At 40.3% G+C, this 22455-nt stretch overlaps 1 protein-coding gene and 1 non-coding gene across 2 annotated transcripts in view; one reads left to right on the top strand and one right to left on the bottom strand.

Annotated features, from left to right (window-relative positions):
• The window catches only part of AGBL1 (AGBL carboxypeptidase 1), an 874683-nt gene that overhangs the window by 667446 nt on the left and 184782 nt on the right, over positions 1-22455 (bottom strand). The gene's annotated exons all lie outside the window — the stretch shown is intronic.
• Positions 22302-22408, top strand: LOC138095651 (U6 spliceosomal RNA). The gene has a single exon (XR_011146395.1). It is a non-coding gene; the product is annotated as a U6 spliceosomal RNA (small nuclear RNA).

The following is a 22455-nucleotide window of genomic DNA, read 5'->3' as shown; positions in this document are numbered from 1 at the left end:
TTTATACACTAACGCTTTCCAATTTTATCACAGTCATATGAAAAAATATTACTGGTGTCATTTTACAGATGAAGAAACTGAGGCTGGTTCACTTCAGAGGTTGCCCAGCTCTCAGTGGTTTACAACAGTCTACCGAGCTCAAAGTTGAATGCTGATCAGAAAGGATCCAACAGCTGTGCTTGGTCTGTGCTCTTGACATGACATTTGGGTAATTTGCCTCTCTGCTGAGTCTCACCCCCTGCTCCTCAATTCAGAAGGCTGTGTGCTAACCTGAGAGTTAAAATGGCACCAAGTAAGATGAGTGATGCATCAGCTTACAATAGCCAAGGACGGCAGAGAGAGAATGTTCACATGAGAATTTAACAAGCACCTTCCTTAAGACATTGGTGCTTCCCCGGTAGCTCAGTGGTAAAAGAATTTTGCCTGTCAACACAGGAGATGAAGGAGATGCAGAGACACAGGTTCAATCCCTGGGTCGGGAAGATCCCCTGGAGTAGGAGAAGGCAATCCACTCCAGTAGTCTTGCATGGAAAATTCCATGGACAGAGGAGCCTGGTGGGCGACAGTCCATGGGGTCACAAAGAGTCAGACACAACTGAGCATGCATGTACTTTCTTAGACATTATGTTAGGAAAATATACCTTACTGCATTAACCTCACCACTCTTATGAGGGCAATAATATCATCCCCATTCTATAGATAAGGAAACTGAAACCCAGAGAATTTAAGCCACTTTCCAAACTTCACACAGAAAATCCAGGATGCCAGCCCAGGCCTGACGATGAACCTGTACTTTCCCACTCTACCAAAATCTTTCCTGGGGCTTCCCTGGTGGCTCAGTGGTAAAGAATGTGCCTGTCAGTGCAGGAGACACGGGTCACATCATTGATCCAGGAAGAGCCCACATGCCACGGAGCAACAAAGCCCGTTCATTTTAACTACTGAGTCTGTGTTCTAGAGCCCAGGAGCCGCGACTGTGGAATCTCACACGCCCTAGAGCCTGTGCTCCGCATCAAGAGAAGGTGTTGCAATGAGAAGCCTGCGCACCACAACTAGAGAGAAGCCCGTGTAGCAACGAAGACTTAGCACAGCCATAAATAAATAAAGTTATTAAAAATATATCTTTCACTTGAAAATATTCACTCTCTTAAAGGCATTCACAAAAAGAAAAAAATATATAGCCTTAAGATAAAATCTTATTTCTTACTCTACTGATTTCTGGGCAAGGTTTTGGAGATTAAAGAGGGATCTCACTGGAGAAGGAACATCTTAGGAGAGCCAGAATCTTTCATCCTTGAAGGGTTTCTTAAGAGCTAAGAACCAGAGGGGGCAACAGTAATGCCTCCCAGGGTGTTGTCAATAAAATCAAGCCCAGGTCCTTCAAGGAAGGCCGTGGAAAGAGACTCACAGCGTAGGAAGGGCCATGGGACTTTGCAAAAATGGGACTCCTCATGCCCCAAAATTTTACTTTCCCCTTGAGCATCAAACATAAATGCATTCTGCAGCCATAACCAGGTTAACCTTGTCCTCTCCTTTTATGTTCGGCCTCAAGTGTGGGTTCATTCTCAACTCCTGTTTCTATTCATCTGGCATAGCTGAGGCCAGACTGGGGCTCTGAAGCAGGATTTTGCTAACCAGCTGCCCCTCAAAAAAAAAAAAAAAAAAAGAGAGAGAGAGAGAAAGAAAGAAAGAGAGAGAGAATGTAGCTAGAAGTAGGGAGAAATAGGATGCAAAGGACTAATCTGGTTAAACCTGGTTTAAGCGGGATCACTCCTCTTCTTCAGTCTAAGGTCCTTCTAAAGGGCATTTTCCCAAACAGCTCCCATGCTTCCCATCTCTTGGAGAAGGGCATAGCAGCCCACTTCAATATTCTTGCCTGGAGAAATCCGCAGACACGAATCTTTGAGGGCTAGAGCCCATGGAGTCACAAAGAGTTGGACACGACTGAGCAACTAACACTTTCCTATCTCTAGCCAGGAAAGGTCTAATCTTTCCTCTAGAATCCCCAAATAACCTTAGGCAAATCCAACCCTCAAAGAATCAGTAAACTCCAGAACAGAAATGACGTCTCTATATCCAGGGTCTGTCTCACTCAGCGGCATGTAATAGATGTCTTTGGGGGGAATAACTTTTTCAGTATGATCTCAGTTGAAACAGAAGGTTGCTCCCAATGTCAACTGGTAATTGACAAGGTAATACATTTCCTTGATGTTAGAAGTTCCAAGGAGTTCTTCTTCTCCCACAGTCTAAGGATAATCCTTCACATTGCCAATTCCATTTTCCTCTCTGAGGCCCTCTCTTTCCTCCCAGACCACTGAAGAAGGAAGCACCCATCTCTTCCGGATGAAACCCACTCCCTACTGAGTAAGGCAAGCTCTTTCTCAGTAAGTAGAATCCACTGGCTTAGGAGGCTGACATCACCTAACTCATTCAGAAGGGCTCACCATCCAACTTGAGCATGAGGTCTGCCAACTCCATCTTTAATTCTTAGAGCCTGGCTTTAAAAAGGCAAATATCTGCTCCCTTTTATTAAACAACACAGGGTTTGAGAAAGGCCAGCTCTGAACCAAAGATAATCTTACTTCATTAAAAACCCCATCAGCTTTATCTCTAAAGTTATTCCAAGAAAAGTGCTTGAGCATTTCATAATTTCCATGTGGGCAGCAGATGCAGTGAACAAAGCAGGTGCAATTATAATAACTTGAAGTCAATAATTCATAAATGATAATGTATTATTAATCAATTATTGGGGCCTGAACAACATTTAATGAGATTAAGCTGATTGCCAGGCTGAACTGTTGGGTACATATTGATTCAATCAGAGTGCTTAATTAAACTATGTAAGTTGCCCACCAAATCATTACATCACAGCTTCCTTCAAAGGAGTACCGTTTCTACTTTTCTCCTCTTCCTTCTTAATTAGGAATTGTTATTGACTGAGAAGAAATTAAGATAAGGACTCTTGCTTTCCATAACAGCTTGAGAAACTATATGATCTAGCAATGTATCTTTTCAACTGTATGAATAAAGGCTGTTTGCACAAGCATATTCAGAGTGCAATAAGGTATATAGGTTTGCTTTTTTTTTTTTCCAAAGAATTCAGAATCTTAATTAACAGGGCTACATTTTAAGCCTAAACAAAGAGTTGCTTACAACCCTCCATTGCAAAGACCAAGAAATAGAGCTTCAAAGAAATGAAAAAGTCCTACAAAATACTGACATGAATCAGGCTTCAAAGTCAAGTCCCTCCACAGCAGCCCTTTCCCAGCCTACAGGGTTTCCAAAACCTCAAATTAAGCTTCATTCTACTAAAGATCAGAGAGGCATACACATTTGACTTCACTAGTTTCTAGTAGCATCTCTCAGAAGGTAAAATCTACTTCCCCAGCAGTTAAAGGTTTTCAGAATCACCCCTTACAACCACCATATAAAAACCTTTGTCTCTTGACATGCAGGTCGTCTTTTCACTTGTCACGTTGCTAATGATGGGAGTTATTTATGGTGAACATTGAACAAAATGTTTTTTGCTCAGTGTTCTAGCCCAATGATCCTGCCTGAGGGAAGACAGTGACAGCTCTGTTAAAGCATCCCGGGGTACAGGGCGCCTGCGGGTCTTTCTAATTAGGGTTTTACTCTGTCAGTTTCATGAATAGCCACTTCCAACCCAGATGCACATCAGTACATGTTGAGGATGCCCTTGCCCTATAAAATTTTGGGATGTCAAAACCCACAGCTGCACCTGGGCTCCACATTCAATGAGCCACAGAAAATCAGCTACAGGGAGGGTGCACAGAGAACACTGGGGCATCACCAATTGCTTCTGAGTTGTGGCATGGAAGCTCCTACCACATTCATCCGTTGCTTCGGAAAAGCAGCACCGCACATACCAGCTTAAGGTCAGAACTCCATCAGGAGATCATTGCCAAGGTGGCTTTGACATAAATTTCAATGATCACATTTCAGGCAGTTAATGTGCCCAGTGAATCAGCACATAGTCTGTGTTCCTGAATCTTCTCCTTCGACTGGAATTAGCGTAGTGATATCCCTGCTATGGCCTCGAGAGATTCTTGTTTACAAAAGCCTGTGTGACCAAGCTACTTTTTTCCCTCCAACTTGGTTTGCACAATGGGAGTAGGAAACCACCACAAACAAATTGGATAATGTCATATCACTCACATCAGTGTTATTCCATTAAATTCAATCCTTATTTTTAAGAAAAGAGAAAGAGCATTACAACACAGTCTCAGCATTTTGTAAGTCAGACTTGCAATGTGACCGTGCATGTTTTGTTTTAGGGTGGAAGGGAATGGCTACACACTCCAGTATTCTTGCCTGGAAAATTCCATGGATGGGCTACAGTCCATGGGGTTGCAAAGAGTCAGACATGACTGAGCAACTAACGAAAGTTAGTTTCACAGAGCAGACAGATGGGATGAAATAAATAACTTGTCTTTTGGAGGTTTCTGGTGTTGATGATGGTGTTGGTATGGGTGACTGAAATCAGAAGGAGGAGGTACCTCTAGGTGAACAAGTCATCTTAAAGGCAAAGAACAAAGCCAAACAAAAGTCACTCTTCTGATAATATTCATGATGTCAAAGAAAAGAAGCAAAAGGCACTGGAGCAAACCTGGTCCTTAGTTGGAGTCTCAATTTAAAATTTTCAAATTATTTCTTCATTAAAATCCTTACTTTCTGCTAGGAGAGGAAAAAAAAAAGTATTTCAAGAATCATAAAAGAAAGAATATTCTTTCAGCAGGACTAATGTCAATTCTAAATATAGAAGAGCAGATATACTATTTCAGATTCACAAACAGACTTTCAAATTCGTATCATCCATTATAGTAAACAAAAAATAATTTCATTTTGTCCTTCTAATGGAAAGAAGCAGCATGTAAAGTGGAAAGATCAAGGAGTGAAAACCTCCATTTCCAACAGAATAATAGACTAAATATTCTGAACAATCCCCCAAATGAAACAACCATCATACTAAAATAAACTCTCTTTTTCTAAAATCATTTTCAATGCATTGCTGAGCTGATCTGAAATAAAGAAATCTATAGATGCCAAAAACAAAGTGAGACCAAAGAAGTCTTGAAAGGTAAGCAAGCATCAAAGCATACTTTTCACCCAAGGATTTCTACCAAGCCTTGGAGGCCATGAGTTTTTGCTTTGAAAGCTGCAGGAGATGCAGGAAAGTGAAGCATGTGGCTTATCCTTGGTGGGGCATCAAACCGAAATTCTTGCATAAAGCTGAGACATCCCCCCAAAAAAGTCTTCAATTTTGATTCACAAAAAGGCAGAGCAAGAAAAGCTTATTTCAAAATTTCCCTAGGAGTCTATAACTATAAGAAAACTTTCACATTCATTTGAGTTCATGATCCATATGTGGTCCCCAAATTTCAGAAAGGTAGTACAGTTATCTGAATTTGTTAGCATCCTCAGATAACTAGTGAAAGCAAATACAAATGCTTTCTTAAGTAAAGCAGCCTCAATTTTGACCTCAAAGACCTCCAGGAGGTAAAATTCCAAGAAAAATGAGTGATTTGGTGTCAACCATTATGAAACACACCAGGAAACAAGGCCCCATGAGAGACAGGCAGCAGAAACAAGAAGGAGTACCAAACTTGCAGAGACACAAGATACTAGATTGATGGGGAACAACATAAAAAAAAAACACATAATGTTGAAAGAAATGAAAGAGAAGTTTGAGATATGAACAAGGAATGAGACTCTAAAAGCAAAATGCTGATGTGGATAAGGATGGAATAAATTTCTAGAAGTGAAAAATCTACTAATTGAAACGATAAAGTCAATAGAGGAAGGGATATTAATGGAATGTGAAGGGGTGAGGATTCCCATTAAGAGAAGAATAATAGACTAAATACTTTTAACAGCTTTCTCGAAGAAAACATGTAGAAAGCCACTGGACAATGTTTGTCTCATCCTAATGGAGAAAAAAAAAGCTGAATAATAACCTATCCAAGACAGGAAGCAGACAGGGCATTCTTTAAAAGAATGGCAGAGCCATGTGGCTGTGCTGTGTTAGTTGCTCATTCATGTCTGACTCTGACACCATGGACACAGAAGAAAAGGAAAACTTATTAGAACTAACTAGGTTCAAGATAGCAGATCTGACTTCTTTGAGCCTCACTGAGCTTGTAATATATTCGCATAAGCTAAATGACACACCCACAAGTACCATAATAGTTTCAAAGCCAACCACCAAAGATCAAAGAGTGAGGGTGGCCCAATTCCTAGAAATCTCTATGCCTGCCCCAAGATAGTTGGAACAATCCTCTGACTTATTAGCCTATGAAATTCCTCAGCCAATAAAAACTCACCGTATCATATTTCAAGGTCCTCTCTTACCTTCTGAGATAGGCCACACTCTGTTTGTGAAGTGTATTTCTTTCTAAATAAATCCACTTCTCACCTATGACTTTGTTTCTCATTAAATTCTTTCTGCAATGAGACTTCAAGAACCTGAGCTTCATTAAGTCCCAAGACCAGATGTTTGTTCTCAATGAACAGATAATAGGTTAAAGCCTCAATCTGAGTTGCATGATTTCATATCCATCCTAACTTTTCTTGAATCTATCAGAGATTAATATCATAAAGCAGCTGAATGCACTGAATTTCAGAGTGCAAAGAGCGATATATCCCAACAAGGGAGTACTTTTTCTGCTTTGGTGTCATATATGAGAGGAAGAAAGGCTGCTTGTAGAAGAGGTAAAATTTTAAGAAATCCCTGAAAGCTCTGGACACAAAAGCCTTTCAAGTTTCCTATTTGCAGGATAAAGGCTTCAGTCTCCTAGACCTTCTCAGAGTTCCAAAGAGCAGATTCAAACAGTTGCTAATCAGGAAATAGGAAATGCAGAAACAAAGAGGAACAATCAGAAAACTAGAGTGCATCAATTAAAGCAGGAAAAGAACCTGATGCTGGGAAAGATTGAAGGCAAGAGGAGAAGGGGACGACAGAGGATGAGATGGTTGGATGGCATCACCGACTCAATGGACGTGAGTTGGAGTAAACTCCGGGAGTTGGTGATGGACAGGGAGGCCTGGCGTCCTGCCGTCCATGGGGTCACAAAGAGTCAGACACGACTGAGTGGCTGAACTGAACTGAACTGTTCTTCCTCCTCAAGGAATATACATAACAATATCTTTCAGTTCTGTAGGAACTAAGGCCTCCAGGAGATAGTCGATCTGTAGAAAACAATATAAAATAACAATATAATATAAAAAACTATGTTTAAAGAAATGAAAGAAATTTGAGATGTGAGTAACATGCTCACGAGCTGCTGATGAACAGGCAAAAAACAGCACCTCCTTCTTTGAACGCTCTCATATAAAATAAAACTTAAACTGCTGTGAGAGGAGAACCAAACTCTCTCAATCTCAGGACCCAGGCTAATATATCATGTTTTGGGGGCAGAAGGAAATAAAAAGTTGTTTGCTCCGGATGGAGGAAATGGGCATGGAGACATAGGCTCTCTGTATTGCAAACGTGCTATTCAAAGCTGATGGCGGGAAAAAAGATGGCGGAGGAAGAGGTGGACATGGAGTACAACTCTCCACAGATACATCAGGAATACCCCTTCAGACACAGAAGCGCATGCAGAACACCAGCTGAGAGCGGACAGGAGTGCCTGACCAATGTTGAAGAATATATAGAACCATGCAAAACTCAGTAGAACCAAGGGACTAGGGGAAAAACAGAAGTGTTAGCAGGACTGGACCTACCCTCGGCAGGTAGGGGAACTGAAGCAGGGGTCTGATCCCCACATCGGTGCCACTGTCTGAGTCAGAGGAGAAATATTTAAGGCTGAGAGTAAAACAGCTGATCTGTGGCAGCCTAAATGGAATGAGAATCAGACAGTACTTGCCGCAGCCATACATACACTGGGCAGGAACACGGGTCTCCTAGAAGGTGCAGCGGCTCGGAGCTGGAGTTTAGGGATTGTGGAGCAATCTCAATGCGAGGGCTGCTGTTGACTGCAGAGAGACAGATCGAGGGGATGTGAGGGAGGAGACTGTGGTGGGAAATGCCTGTGGAGAAAAGCCAGGCAGCCATGGAAGCAAGGTGATACTGCTGAGTCACGCAAAGAGCATGGCACCACCACCATAGCCTCTCTGTCTCCACAAGCCAGCATCAGCAGCTAAACAACAGAGAGGCTGGCCCGTCAAATGCGCCTGACGCACTGAACTACAGAGTAGGACCCCACCCAGTTGCCCCTTTCAGTGCCTGATGTACTGATCTACAGAGTAGGACCCCAGCCAGGGGTCCCTCTAAGTGCTGAATAGGTGGAGCTATGGAGAAAGACTGGCCAAAGAGGCCTCCTGGTCACCAGCTACAAAAGGCTCCAAAAAAAGACTCTGATAAGGCCATAACTCCTGCTACAGAGGCAGTCCGTGTCCCTGCACACTTGGCACCACCAGGGTCCCCACAAGCCAAGCAGCTGTGCCACCTTCACACTCAACTCTCACTGGGGCAGAGCTGTCACGGGCGAAAAAAAAAAAGTCTTGTGTTTATGCGTGCAGGGTCACTTCAGTCCTGTATCTTGTGACCCTGTACTTTGTGACCCTGTAGACTGTGGCCTGCCAGGCTTCTCTGTCAGGGAGAGGGGGGCAGTTCTCCAGGCAAAGATACTGGAACGCATTGGTCCAGTACTGGTTGCCATACCCTTCTAGAGCACTGTATTTCCCGCTGCCCTAGCCACCAAACCCCCTGAGTACCTGGAGCTGCCAGAACTCCTGTGACCCAAGCAGCTGCACCACCTCCAGGCCTGGCCCTCCCAGGGGCAAGCCCAAGCCCTCCAGGGCAGCCTCAGAAGCAATCCCCAGTGGACGACCCACATGTAGAGGTGGAAATAAAACCACAATTGAAACCCAGGGACAGTGTGGCTAAGGAAGAAGACCCAAACCCTTCCCACCAGCTGTACAGATGCCAATTAAATCCACACGATCAACTAAGCAGTAAGCAGACTCTGTGTCTATGGCATATATAAAAGATCACTGAGAGCTCCCACAAAAGAAAACACATTAGCTCTGATAGCTGTGGACATTGGAGGCAAGAACGCACAGGCGTAGGACCAGATTAGAATCTGAGCTGCCCCCACAGCAGGTCCAGAAATCAGCACAGTGTTGGAGGGCGTCCTAGGGAGGTGAGGTGGACTGTGACTCCCAGCGCGGGAAAGGACTCTGACAGCAGTGACTCAAGAAAAACATATATTATTCTTATTTTTTGACTTGTTCTGTAGATTATTTTGGATTTTTTTTTTCTTTTTCCTTTTCCCCTCCTCTGTTGTAGTTGTTGATTTTATTGACACTGAGAAATCCAATTAAGCTTTCGAACTTTTTTTTTTTTCTTTTTCCTCAGTCACATTTTTTATGGTTGTAATAAACCTCTGCTTCTATGTTGGGCTTTTGCTGTTCTGAGGAGTTCTCCTCTTTTTTCCTTTTCTCTTTTTTTAATTTTAATTTTTAATTTTTTAAACCTATTATTATTTTTTCTACATTTATTCCTTGGTTTGCTTTTCCTACTGTTCTTTTCCCCTTGCAGTTAATCTTTAATGTATATAAATCTTCTTTATCTACCTCTATTTAACTTTGCAATCTATATTTCTTTTCTTTCCCTCCTTTCCTCTCAACATATTTGTTAGTTTTATTTTCATTGCTTTATCTCCCAATTGGCACCTTGCTTTAGTTTTGTTTTCCAGTTTGTGCTTTAATTCGCTTTATTCTGGAGATAACAATTTTGTTTCCTTTGTTTGCCGGGTCAATCTATTGTACTTACATTTTGTTGGATTGCTTTGATTTTGCTTATGAGTGTATATGTATACATTCAGTCACACTTTCTATTGTGCAAAAAACCTCTGCCTCTATTTTGGGCTTTTGCAGTTCTGTGGAGTTTTCCTTTCTTCCCCTTTTTTCTTTCTTCCATTTTTTCTCTTTCTTTTTTTTTATTTTAATTTTTTAAACCTATTATATTTTTTCTACATTTATACCTTCGTTTGCCTTTCCTACTGTTCTTTTCCCCTTGCAGTTAATGTTTAATGTATATAAATCTTCTTCATCTACCTCTGTTTAACTTTGCATATCTATTCTTTCTTTCTTTCCTTTCCTCTCAATGTATTTATTAGCTTTTTTTTCATTGCTTTATTCCCCAGTTGACACCTTCCTTTAGTCTTGTTTTTCAGTTTGTGCTTAAGTTAATTTTGTTCCTAACTGGTATATATAATATTTGATTTCCTTTGTTAGCCAGATCAATCTACTGTGCTTTATTTTTGTTGGACTGTTTTTACTTTGCTCATGGGTGTATATGTATATGTGTATATTCCATTTTTAATTATTATTTGTCTGATTTTGTAACTGCCATTTGTCTGGGGTTCATCTTTGGTTTCTCATTTTTGGATATTTGTTTTACTCTCCCTTAATGCCATAACAAACCACTTGTGAAATATTTGTTCCTGGCCAGAGATAAAACCCTGCACCTTTGGAGTGGGAGCACTGACTCCAAGACCCTAGACTACCAGAGAACTAACCCTAGGGAGTATCAAACAGTGAGAACTCACACAAAGGAACCCACCTGAATACAAGACCCAGCATCACCCAACCACCAGTAGCACCCTGTGCAGGACGTCTCACCTAAAAAACAAACAAAACAAAAATACAAACCCAATCATCAGCAGACAGGATTACCACCTCACTCAGCCTTGTGCTGAGTAAGGAAAAACAAAGAAAACAAAGAAACAAACAAAAACTCAGCACAAATCTCACCCTATGCAAAGCTCACACAAACCACTGGACCAACCTTAGGAGGGCTGAAACAAAAAGGAAGAAAGAATTCAACCTTCTTCAAGGAAAGAATTCAACTTTCCTTGAAGCCTGGGAAAAAAGAGACTGCAAACACAATAACTTTTTAAAAAATGAAAAGGCAGAGAAATACTGCACAAATAAAGGAACAAACTAGAAACACAGAAGTCCAAATAAATGAAGAGGAAACAGGAAAATTACCTGAAAAGGAATTCAGAATAATTGTAGTAAAAATGATCAAAAACCTTGAAAACAAAATGGAGAAAATGAAAGAGTCACGTAACAAAGACCTAGAAGTAAAGAATAAGCATACAGAGACAAAAAACACAATTACTGAAATTAAAAATTCTCTAGAAGGAATCAATAGCAGAATATCCGAAGCAGAAGAACGAATCAGTGAGCTGGAAGGTAAAATGGGGGAAATAACTTCTGAAGAGCAAAATAAAATAAAAAGGATGAAAAGAGCTGAGGACAGCCTCAGAGACCTCTGGGACCATATCAGATACACCAACATTTGAATTATAGGGGTCCCAGAAGAAGAAGAGAAAAATAAAGGGTATGAGAAACTTTTTGAAGAGATTATAGCTGAAAATTTCCCCAACATGGAAAAGGAAATAGCCAATAAATCCAAGAGGCACAAAGAGTCCCATACAGGATAAACCCAAGCAGAAACATGGCAACACACATACTAATCAAACTATAAAGACTAAACAAAGAAATAATATTAAAAGCAGCAAGGGAGAAGCAACAAGTAACATACAAGGGAAACCCCATTTGCTTAACAGCTGATCTCTCAGCAGAAACTCTGCAGGCTGGAAGGGAATGGCAGGATATATTTAAAGCACTGAAAGGGGAAAATCTACAACCAAGATTACCGTACCCAGCAAGTATCTCATTCAAAACTGATGGAGAAATAAAAAACTTTTCAGACAAGCAAAAGTTAAGAGAATTCAGTACCACCAAGCCAGCTTTACAACAAATGTTAAACAGACTTCTATAGTCAAGAAATACAACAGAAGAAAAAGGATCTACGAAGTCAACCCCAAACAATTAGAAAATGGCAATAGGAACATATATATCACTAATTACTTTAAATGTAAATGGGTTAAATGCTCCAAACAAAAGACACAGACTAGCTGAATGGATACAAAAACAAGACCCGTATATATACTGTCTGCCAGAAACCCACTTCAGACCTCAAGACACATACAGACTGAAAGTGAGAGAATGGAAAAATATATTCCATGCAAATAGGAAGCAAAAGGAAGCTGGAGTAGCAATTCTCATATCAGACAAAATTGACCTTAAAATAAAGAAGATTACAAGAGATAAGGAAGGACACTACATAAAGATCAAGGGATCAATCCAAGAGGAAGATATGACAATTGTAAATATCTATGCACCCAGCATAGGAGCACCTCAATACACAAGACAAACACTAACAGACGTAAAAGGAGAAATGACAGTACACAATAATAGTGGGAGACTTTAACACCCCACTCACACCAAAAGACAGATCATCAAAACAGAAAATTAACAAGGAAACACAAGGCTTATATGATACATTAGATGAGATCGATCTCATTGATATCTTCAGTATATTCCATCTAAATGCAGAAGAATACACCTTCTTTTCAAGCATACATGGGACATTCTCCAGAATAGACCACGTCTTGGGTCACAAATCAAACCTCAGTAAATTTAAGAAAAGTGAAATCATACCAAGCATCTTCTCCAACCGTAAAGCTATGAGACTAGATACCAATTAGGAGAAAAAAGCTGTAAGAAACACAAACATATGGAGATTAAACAACACGTTTCTAAATAACCAACAGGTTACTGAAGAAATCAAAAGGGAAATCAAAAAAATTCTAGAAAAAAATGAGAATGAGAACACAACAACTCAAAACCTATGGGACGCAGCAAAAGCAGTTCTAAGAGGGAAGACTATCGCAATGCAATCCTATCTCAAGAAACAAGGAAAACATCAAATAGACAACCTAACTTTACACCTAAAGCAGTGGTGTACTGGAAAAAGAAGAACAACAACAACAACAAAAAATTAGTAGAAGGAAAAAACTCATAAACATCTGAGCAGAAATAAATGAAAAAGAAATCAAACAAAGATTCATTTATTAATCAAAGGTAAAGATTAATAAAACTAAAAGCTGGTTCTTGAGAAGATAAAATGGACAAACTCTTAGCCAGACCCATCAAGAAAAAGTAAGAATCAAATTAACAAAACTAGAAATGAAAAAGGAGAGGTTACAACAGACAATGCAGAAATATAAAGGATTATAAGAGACTATTATGAACAATTATATGGCAATAAAATATATAACCTGGAAGTGCCGGGGGCCAGCGTGAGGAACTCCACCCATGGCAAAGGTCATGAGGAAGGAGGCTTGGCATACGCAAAGGCGTGATCAAGCCTCAGGAAACCCCCTGTTCCCGAGCATCTACCCCAAAACCAGAGTCTGTTTTATGCTCTAACCTACACCTCTGACTTTACGGGGGGCTCTCCCCCATCACCGTTTCTCTCGGAGAAGGAGTAAACGTGCAGCTCCAGGGCAATAAAAATTCCTGGGCGTGACAAGAGTGTTTCAGCTTACGGACTGCTCTGAAGGTTATCTAGCCCGCCTGTATAGGTTCGTCCGGCCACATGTGATTGTTTACAGCCTCCCAACCTGAGAGGCAGGAGATGTTTTAGACTTACTAAAGGCGAATTCTTTCAGGGAGTTAGAAATTATTAGTATAGTGAGTTGGTTAGGAATTATATTGGTGAAGGGTTTCTTCATTTGTTGTGTCAATAATTGCTGCTAATTCCCTCCCCTGGGTGGGACAAGGATGTTTCAGGTCAAACCTCTCTGCTGACAGACTAGCTTGTGTGACAGGATTATCCATACTCCTGCCACATGATTGTTTACTACCTCTCAACCATAAACAGCACAGAGAGTTTTGGAGTATTTGGAGAGTCTTAATTAGCATAGGGCCTTTTCTCCTTGTTGAGTCAATGATTGCCACCAGGCCTCCATATCCTTAGGCACCTGGGAATATATTAATCAATGTATTTGGAATATAGAAAAGGAAATATAGTAGTTTTTAAGGTTAGCAATACTAGACTTTTTGAGTTAATGAATTTTCTCTTGTAATAGATCACTGTACTTTGTTATAAATCACTGTGTCCTTGCTATGTAAAAATGTAACTTTATCACTATCTTAAGACTAAATAGATCTTAAGGGGAACATTGGTGAAAGGATTTTCATTTGTTGGGCTGATGTTTGTTGCTAAATCTCCATATTCCCTGCCCTTATAATGAATATAACTAGCATATAGGAGAAATAAGCATTAACCTTTAAGTATATAGGAGAAATAAGTATTAACCTTTAAGATTAATGATGTTAACCTTGGGTTAAATAAATTCCTTTCTTGATTGTAACTCACTACACCCTCACCCTATAGGAATGTAACTTTATTTGGAGGGTGGTGCCTGGTTTAAGAAAAAACACCCTTGGAAAAAATAAGTTTTCGGTTATCAGAAAGAAAGTATCATAAAACCCCTAAGACCTTTTTATGTGAAGCAGCTGATTTTGATAAAGATCAGGACTGCTGACCCCCGCCTGACTCTGTATTCATCCCTATGTGTAACAAAAGGTATATAAGCAAACCCAAAAATAAAGAAATCGGATCAGTTTCTGGAAAGACTGATTTCCCCATGTCGCTTCCTTCTTGCTCCTGTTTCTCTGGCTGAATTCCCATCTGGATTCAGCCTCCTTTTCTCCACTACACTATCTCCTACTACACTATCCCTTTCTAATCTCTCTATATATCTGTAATTAAATATGTATTTTCCCAAAGACGCTGACGCCGTCCCCACCTTCGAATTCCCTGGATCCACCAGGGCTGGACCCTGGCAAGGAAGAAATGGACAGATTCTTAGAAAAGCTAAATCTTCCAAGACTGAACCAGGAAGAAATAAAAATTATGAACGACCCAATTACAAGCACTGAAATTGAAACTGTGATCAAAAATCTCCCAAAAATCAAAAGCCCAGGACCAGATGGCTTCACAGGAGAATTCTATCAAGTATTTAGAGAAGAGCTAATGCCTATCCTTCTAAAACTCTTTCAAAAAAGTTGCAGAGGAAGGAACAATTCCAAATTCATTCTACAAGGCCACCATCACCCTGATACCAAAACCATACAAAGAAAACACACAAAAAGAAAACTACAGGCCAATATCACTGATGAACAACAAAATTTTATCAAACAGAATTCAGCAACACATCAAAAAGCTTATACACCATGATCAAGTTGGGTTTATCCCAGGGATGCAAGGATTCTTCAATATATGCAAATCAATCAATGTGATACACCATATTAACAAATCAAAAGATAAAAACCTTATGATCATCTCAATAGATGCAGAAAAAGCCTTTAACAAAATTCAGCACCTATTTATCATTAAAACTCCAAAAAATAGACAGAAGGAACCTACCTCAACATAGTAAAGGCCATATGTGATAAGCCTACAACAAACATTATTCTCAATGGTGAAAAACTGAAAGATCAGGAATAAGACAAGGGTGTCTACTTTCAGCACTATTATTCAACATAGTTCTGGGAGTCATAGCTATCAGAGAAGAAAAAGAATAAAAGGAATACGGATAGGAAAAGAAGTAAAGCTCTCACTGTTTGCAGATGACACGATACTGTACATAGAAAACCGTAAAGACAGTATCAGAAAATTACTAGAGCGAATCAGTGAATTTAGCAAAGTTGCAGGATACAAAATCAATACACAGGAATCACTTGCATTTCTATATACTAACAATGAAAAATTAGACAGAGTAATCAAGGAATCAATCCTTAATGCAAGGAGCTCACAGACTTCTAAGCAGAATGAATGATACAAGCATATCTACACACATCTCACCTATATAGATGATAGTCAAACTGCTGAAAACCTAAGTTAGTGAGAAAATCTTGAGGGCAATCAGAAACAAAACCCTAAATTGTTGCTATTGTTCAGTCACTAAGTTGTGTCCCACTCTGTGCAATCCCATGAACTGCAGCATGCCAGGCTTCCTTGTCCTTCAATATCTTCCAGATTTGCTCAAATTCATATCCATTGACTTGGTGATGCCATCCAACCATCTCATTCTCTGTCAACCCCTTCTCCTCTTGCCCTCAACCTTTCCCAGCATCAGGGTCTTTTCCAGTGAACTGGCTCTTCACATCAGGTGGCCAAAGTATTGGAACTTCAGCTTCAGCATCAGTCCTCCCAGTGAATATCCAGGGTTGATTTCCTTTACGATTGACTGGTTTGATCTCCTTGCTGTCCAAGGGACTCTCAAGAGTCTTCTCCAGCACCATAATTTGAAAGCATCAATTCTTTGGCTCTCAGCCTTCTTTACGATCCAACTCTCACATCTGTACATGACTACTGGAAAAACCATAGCTTTGACTATTCAGACATTTCTCAGCAAAGTGATGTCTCTGCTTTGTAAATTTCATATGCTGCCTAGATTTATCATCGGTTTCCCAGTGGCTCAGCAGTAAAAATCTGTTTGCAGTGCAGGAGCCACAGGAGACGTGGGTTTGATCCCCGGGTCAGGAATATCCCCTGGAGGAAGGCATGGCAACCTATTCCAGTATTCCTGCCTGGAGAATCCCATGGAGAGAGGATCCTGGTGGGCTACAATCCATAGGGGCACAAAGAGTTGGACAGGAGTGAAGCAATTTAGCAGGCGTGCACTATGTTTGTCATAGCTAACCTTCCACGGAGCAAGTGTCTTTTAATTCTATGGCTGCTGTCACCGTCCACAGTGATTTTGTCGCCCAAGAAAATGAAATCTGTCACTGCTTTCACTTTTTCCCCTTCTATTAGCCAGGAAGAGATAAGACTGAATGCCATGATCTTGGTTTCTTTAATAGTGAGTTTTAACCAGATTTTTCACTCTCCTCTTTCATCCTCATCAAGAGGCTCTATTTGTATACATATTCTGTATGTAATAGCAAACAAAACAAAATTGTAAATATTTCATTAGCCATCAACAATAAAATGGATGAATAGATGTAAACTGATACCTGGGAGTATTATACAGTAGTGAAAATGAATGGCTCAGATGCAGTTCCAACATGTTATATGGTTCAGTCTCAAATGTTATTAACAAAATAAGCCCATTATAACACAAGATATGCATACACAGAATGTTCCCATTTGCCTAAAGCCCCAAATACCAGACTTGACAGTAGGTTGTTTCAGTTCAGTTCAGCTCAATCGCTCAGTCGTGTCTGACTCTTTGCGACCCCATGAACTGCAGCATGCCAGGCCTCCCTGTCCATCACCAACTCCCGGAGTTTACTCAAACTCACGTCCATCGAGTCAGTGATGCCATCCAACCATCTCATCCTCTGTCATCCCCTTCTCCTCCTGCCCCCAATCCCTCCCAGCATCAGAGTCTTTTCCAATGAGTCAACTCTTTGCATGAGGTAGCCAAAGTACTGGAGTCTCAGCTTTAGCATCATTCCTTCCAAAGAACACCCAGGACTGACCTCCTTTAGGATGGACTGGTTGGATCTCCTTGCAGTCCGAGGGACTCTCAAGAGTCTTCTCCAACACCACAGTTCAAAAGCATCAATTCTTTGGTGCTCGGCTTTCTTCACAGTCCAACTCTCACATCCATACATGACCACTGGAAAAACCATAGCCTTGACTAGATGGACCTTTGTTGGCAAAGTAATGTCTCTGCTTTTGAATATGCTATCTAGGTTGGTCATAACTTTTCTTCCAAGGAGTAAGCATCTTTGAATTTCATGGCTGCAGTCACCATCTGCAGTGATTTTGGACCCCCAAAAAATAAAGTCTGGCACTGTTTCCACTGTTTCCCCATCTGTTTCCCATGAAGTGATGGGACCGGATGCCATGATCTTCGTTTTCTGAATGTTGAGCTTTAAGCCAACTTTTTCACTCTCCTCTTTCACTTTCATCAAGAGGCTTTTTAGTTCCTCTTCACTTTCCGCCATAAGGGTGGAGTCATCTGCATATCTGAGGTTATTGATATTTCTCCCAGTAGGTTGTTTATAGATATATAAATGTGATTTTCATATATACAGAAGAGCAAGAGACCATTTAACACACAAATCCAGGATGATAGTTACTCAAATGAAGAAATTGTGAGGTCATAGGAACAAGGGGCTTCCCTGGTGTCACACTGTTAAAGAATTCATCTGACAATGAAGGAGAAGCAAATTCAATTCCCGGGTCAAGAAGATCCCCTGGAGAAAGGGATGGCACCTCACTCCAGTGTTTCTGGCCTGGGAAATCACATGGACAGAGGAGCCTGGTGGGCTATAGTCCATGGGTCACAAATAGTCAGACATGGCTGAGCACACACATAGAAACAAGGATTACAGGGATTAAAATATGGAGTAATGTTCCATTGCTTAAAATGGGTAGTATATCCCTGGGTATCCATTTTATTGTTCTTAACCTAGACCTTTATGTTACATGAATTCTTTTATAAGTGTTGCATTTAAAATAAAGCAATTTTTGTTATTATACAAGACCCAGTTTCCTATTTCTGGCTTTATACTTAATAGTTATGCAACCATGCACAAGTTGCTTTTCACTCACTGGGTCTTACTTCCATAGTCTTTAAAAATCATATTTTTTCCCTAACACATTACTTTCATAAGTATAAGGGAAAAGATTATTATCCTAGACTCTATGAAAACTAACCAAGGATGTTAACAAATTTAAAAAGAAGTGACAGACTAGGAGAAAACATCAACCACTTGATGCCCTATCTTAAAACAATGATCAATACTTAATAAATTTTGCTAAATAAATCAATGTTTAACAAAGCAGAATATTTCTAATATACAAAGAGCTCCTATTACATCATTTAGGAAAAGACAAAGCATCTAATAAAACAATAGACAAATGACTCTTAAAATTGAGTAATTTAATAGGAAGATACATAAATAACATTTTAAAATATGGATCACTTGAATAATGCACAAAGAGATTCAAATTAAAAAAAAAACACTGAAATGGTATTTTGAGAGAAGGGGATTAATTTTTTTAACCAACAGAAAAATGTAGAAGACTGGTAAATCCATTGTTGGCTGGGCCCTGGAGGAAAATAATCTCCTACATTTTTGTGGGAGTATAATTGGTAATACAGAATTTAGTGAGGTTGTCAATCCTGGAATGCATGGGGAAGAGATTTGGACTTTCACAGGACAGAATTGTCAGGAAGGCTAATTTAAAGTTCATTAAGTCTAAATTTCTGGAATCAGTATGCATGACTTCATATGTTTATGTGTGAGTGTATATGTATGTATGTGTGTGTGTGTTTGTGTGCACTGAAGAAAAACATGAACCTGTTAAAAGCAATTGCTTAGAGAATAATAAGATGAGAAATATGTGGTTAATTTCATATTTTATACTAGTTCATCTATTTTTGATTAAGGATGACATGTTGACATTTTAAATTTTAATTTAAATTTTAAATATGAAATACACATATAGTTGGAGATACAAAAAAACAATAGGACAGACACTCATGTGCCTGCCCCTCTAGATTTAAAGGCTCACACTTTCTGTCATATCTTCCTTAAAATTCTTTTCCTTTAAGAAATTCAAACTCCCCAATAAATATTCATTTTTTTCCTCTTTATGCTCCACCATCTTCAGATGAATCACTATTTTGAATCTGGTATTATTTTTTTTCAGCATGGTTTTATACTTTTTCTATATATATATATCAGTTCAGTCAGTTGAGTTGCTCAGTCGTGTCCGACTCTTTGCGACCCCATGAATTCCAGCACGCCAGGCCTCCCTGTCCATCATCAACTCCCGGAGTTCACCCAAACTCACGTCCATTGAGTCGGTGATGCCATCCAGCCATCTCATCCTTTGTCGTCCCCTTCTCCTCCTGCCCCCAATCCCTCCCAGCATCAGAGTCTTTTCCAATGAGTCAACTCTTCGCATGAGGTGGCCAAAGTACTGGAGTCTCAGCTTTAGCATCATTCCTTCCAAAGAAATCCCAGGGTTGATCTTCTTCAGAATGGACTGGTTGTATCTCCTTGCAGTCCAAGGGACCCTCAAGAGTCTTCTCCAACACCACACTTCAAAAGCATCAATTCTTTGGTGCTCAGCCTTCTTCACAGTCCAACTCTCACATCCATACATGACCACAGGAAAAACCATAGCCTTGACTAGATGGACCTTAGTCGGCAAAGTAATATCTCTGCTTTTGAATATGCTATCTAGGTTGGTCATAACTTTTCTTCCAAGGAGTAACCATCTTTTAATTTTATGGCTGCAATCACCATCTGCAATGATTTGGAGCCCCCAAAAATAAAGTCTGACACTGTTTCCACTGTTTCCCCATCTATTTCCCATGAAGTGATAGGACCAGATGCCATGATCTTAGTTTTCTGAATGTTGAGCTTTAAGCCAACTTTTTCACTCTCCTCTTTCACTTGCATCAAGAGGCTCTTTAGTTCCTCTTTACTTTCTGCCATAAGGGTGGTGTCATCTGCATATCTGAGGTTATTGATATTTCTCCCGGCAATCTTGATTCCAGCTTGTGTTTCTTCCATTCCAGCGTTTCTCATGATGTACTCTGCATAGAAGTTAAATAAGCAGGGTGACAATATACAGCCTTGACGTACTCCTTTTCCTATTTGGAACCAGTCTGTTGTTCCATGTCCAGTTCTAACTGTTGCTTCCTGACCTGCATACAGATTTCTCAAGAGGCAGGTCAGGTGGTCTGGTATTCCCATCTCTCTCAGAATTTTCCACAGTTTATTGTGATCCACACAGTCAAAGGTTTTGGCATAGTCAATAAAGCAGAAATAGATGTTTTTCTGGAACTCTCTTGCTTTTTCCATGATCCAGCAGATGTTGGCAATTTGATCTCTGGTTCCTCTGCCTTTTCTAAAACCAGCTTGAATATCAGGAAGTTCACGGTTCACATATTGCTGAAGCCTGGCTTGGAGAATTTTGAGCATTACTTTACGAGCATGTAAGATGAGCGCAATCATCCATAAATAATAAACTGCATTGTCCTTTTATATTAAAATAAAGGATTTTAATAACACACTCGTAGTCACGTTGTACATATGTGCTCAGTCATCCAGCTCTTTGCAACCCCATGGACTGTAACCCGTCAGGCTCTTCTGTCCATGGAATTTTCCAGGCAAGAATACTGCAGCAGGTTGCCATTTCCTACTCCAGGGGATCTTCCTGACCAGGGGATCGAACCCAGGTTTCTTGCATCTCCTGCATTGGCAGTGGATTCTTTACCCACTAGCACCACCTGGAAAGCCAGTCATGTTATGAGACATCCATGAAATATATGAATCAGAGTGTCTGGTTAGTGCAGCCTGGTAAACTGAGTTTGATTATTTGGGGAACTGGAAGGTTGGTCATGACCCACCCTTGAGAAAATGTGCTGGCAGGCAGGGAAGCTTTAGGAAGTGAGGCTGGAGGACAAGTGAGGAGTATGGGTTTTCAAGTCTTAGGTGAGGGACTCTGAGAAAGAGAAACATCTGTATAATGGAGACATGGGTTGCCAGCTTGTCCCTGTCCAGTGTATGAAGAAGGAGCTTCTTTCAGAGGAAACTTAAGGCGCTTTGGTGCCAAGCAACATTGTTTTGGGGAGTTTTAGAGGGTGCTAATCCCCCCAACTTTACACAGAATTAAGCAACTCTCTGAAAACCCAGCAATGGCAGTAGCAAGAATCCTTTCAGTAGCTTTGAGGACAGCTGACAATTAACAAAACAAGCCCAAGCATCAGGGAAGAATGGAGTGGCTGTAAGGATGACTATATCCAACGGCTACTTTATAAGTGCAGTTGAGGCTACCTGAGAGTAACCCATGAAATACCTAAGGAAAAAGTTAACTTTTCAAGAGGTGTCCCTGCATTGTGGGTGGAAGGAAAAATAGATGCAAAGATTTCATGTATTTGTTCAATAAATATTGAGTGTGCACCAGCTTTCTGCAGGAATTGTTAGACCCTAGAGACACAACAGTGAAAAAATACAGCATGTAATCTGTGTCCATGTGGAGTTCAGCCATAGGGGCTGTGAGGAGGACAGAACAAGGTCATGCAATAATGAGGTTCTGAGTGAAAGAACATTACATATGGTGACCCAGGAAGGTTTCCTCAACCTGAGCAAGGATAACATAGGACAAGAAGAAATCAATCTTGCCAAGCTACAGAGGTAAAGGTTTCCACTCAGAGGGAGCAGCAAATCCAGAGGCCTGGGGAAGATAATTTAGTCGCTGTGTTTGAGGAATAAAAAGAAGGTGAGTGTGGCTGAAGGGTATGGAGTGCTTAAGGGGTAAGATACAGGTGAAAAGGGTTTTGTGGAGGCAGAAAGATTTAGATTTTACTTAAGTTACAGGGCTATTCTATTCTAACATGGAATTTCATGGTATCGATGGCAGAAAATAAAAATAAATTGTTGTGCTCACTTCAGCAGCACATACACTAAAACTGAAACAGTACAGAGGAGATTAGCATGGCCCCTGTGCAAGGATGACACACAAATTTGTGAAGCGTTCCTTATTTTGGAAAGGAGAGAGTAGCATGGAAACATATACACTACCATATGTCAAAC

This window comes from Capricornis sumatraensis, chromosome 19 (genome assembly GCF_032405125.1).
Source record: "Capricornis sumatraensis isolate serow.1 chromosome 19, serow.2, whole genome shotgun sequence".
NCBI lineage: Eukaryota > Metazoa > Chordata > Mammalia > Artiodactyla > Bovidae > Capricornis > Capricornis sumatraensis.
Note: the sequence above shows the minus strand (reverse complement) of the source record. Positions and strands in the feature narration are given on the sequence as shown.